Below are 2,284 nucleotides of genomic sequence, written 5' to 3'. Positions count from 1 at the left end.
ACCTGTTCCTTAGAGTCATGTGGCCACATAAAGGACACACATGGCTCTGGTTTAAATAGTTCATTTTCTCAATAAAAGTGTGTGTTTGCTTGTTCTTATCCCCGCTTTTGCAGACGGTTGCATAACTGTGGCTTCTAAAGGTAGAGTTTGCTTGTTTGCTTTCTTGTTTGTTTTAAGGTTTAGACTTTGGGAATTTTGGATGTTACCAAGCAATATAAATAGAATTGTAATAAATAAAATTCTAAAATAGTTTTCTTCGATGTTAATTTCAAAGGGCCTTGTTCGGGTTTTACCAAGAGTAACCAGGTCTTTAAAAGTGTGCAATACGTGCCAAGGTGTTTTAGGAGATGAAGCTCACTAAGGCTTGCAAATTTCTCAGTGAGAGCTTGGGTCGTGACTCTAAGAAATAATTGCTGGTGTCTAGGGAAACAATCACCATGGACACAGACTTCATGTGGGGCCATGAGACATATACTGGGGAAGAGAAGCTCTCTGGTGTGTTCTGTGGAGAATGTTAATAAGGTTATCTGTGTCAAAGCCATGAAAACCAAATACAAAGTCAGAGACATTGTAGTAAGGAGAATCAGAGATGTTCAGCAGAAGAGGGGAAAGGTAGAAACCAATTCCAGGCTTAATTTCATATTGCTCCTTTCATGAACTTGCCTGGAGAGGAGCTGAAGAGATCTGTGGAGGATGAGCTGTCCATGAGAGGCTTATTCTAATAAGGTAACCTCATCAGTATGGAGGCCCAGGCAGTGTTCTCAGATAGAACTGTTTCTTGGCACACTAGGAGCCTAAAACATAAAAAGTTGGGTTAGGGAGATTTAGTCCATGTCTTGACTGCCTTCCCTGGTGAAACTCAAAAGATCCATTTCTATGACCTTCCATGTGGTGCCTCAGTGATTTGGAGTAACAATGGTTTCATCAGGATCTACCCGACACCTGAGGACAAAGATGAGGATGTTGGGGGCTTCATTACCAACCTGAAGCATGGAGCCCTTAGTGATCAAGAGTTGATCTCCTAGCTTTAGAATGGGGTAGTCTTGCTAGTAACTCAGAGACTGATGCTTAACTCCAGCATCCTGTATGGCTATGGGGACTCTCATGTGCATCACATCAATGGTATCTTAAAACCATGAGTAATGGAGGAGATCATGTTAGAAACATGCAATGAGTTTTTGGAACAAGAAGAAAGGATGAGACCAAGAACTGAAGGATGGTATTGTGCACCTCTCTGGAGAAGTTTTAGGAGTGAAAAGTCTGCTTGAGTGGACCCCAGGGAGGATCTAACAAACACGATATTCACCTGTAGCAGGACTGCAGAGCCAGGTCCATCTCTCCTAGTCTAAAACAAACCCAGGGTAAAAGTAAATGGTTGGTTTGGGTGCATGTGTCTCAGTGCAAGGGGTAGATTTAAGTCTTTCCAAGCACAATATCCCAGCCTGATGACTTCTCTTTAAATAACTTGAAGAATTTACGCCTCCAATCACACCACACAATGCCCCATGAAACTGTCTTGGTAGAAAACATAGTGGGCTAGGGACATATCTCAGGAAAAGACCACTTTCAAACATGTGCAAGTTCCCAGGTTCAATTTCCAGCCCTATTCCAGGCCCAGAAAAGAAGAAAAGCAAAGATAAAGACATGACAGTGCTATCGCCAATGGTCTCTTCCCACTTCTGCTCTGTGTCCTTTAATGCACAAGTGTGCAGTTGGAGAGAAGGTGTAGAGCTAAGCCAGAGTTCAATAGATATGTGAGTAAAAGAAGCCAGCAGTCTTTGTTGGAAAAAAAAAAATGTGCCACATCATACCAACTTGTTTTTGTTGTTTTCACTATTGTTTTGTCCTTTGTTTTTTTCCAGAATTAAAATGTTTTCTGTACATGGTGTATTTTTTTTTCATAAGATAGTTTTCCTTTAAAAATTATTATGAAGTGTGAGAAATATTGAACTTCAGCACAGACATTGCAGCCATTTTCTAAGCTTTTGTAGAAAATTTGCCTTATTATGTTCAGCATGGTTGTATAAATGATGGGTACACTGAGATTAAAAAGATGTACCATAACCAAATGCAGTAGCAAAATTCATAGGAGCATGGACAAAGGAATAAGAGTTTCGGGAAGAATTCAGAGAAATACAATGACCAGGACTGCATTTGTAAGGATGAAAAAGGCTATGTGAGTATATTGGGAATGTGTGACCTAGAAAAATGGAACATGTTGTAGAAACAAATGAATATTTTTGTTTTGTTAGAGCCACATTGGTGTCTTCCTTCAGTGTGAGGA

The 2,284-nt window shown here is 40.2% G+C and overlaps 1 pseudogene across 1 annotated transcript; it reads left to right on the top strand.

The window, feature by feature from the left end:
- Positions 1-347: 347 nt before the first annotated feature.
- LOC308416912 (exosome complex component RRP4-like) lies at positions 348-1,268 on the top strand (annotated as a pseudogene). The gene has a single exon. The product of its transcript is annotated as an exosome complex component RRP4-like (transcript).
- The last annotated feature ends 1,016 nt before the right edge of the window (positions 1,269-2,284 follow it).

The sequence above is a fragment of the Micromys minutus genome (genome assembly GCF_963924665.1).
Source record: "Micromys minutus genome assembly, chromosome: 1".
NCBI lineage: Eukaryota > Metazoa > Chordata > Mammalia > Rodentia > Muridae > Micromys > Micromys minutus.
Note: the sequence above shows the minus strand (reverse complement) of the source record. Positions and strands in the feature narration are given on the sequence as shown.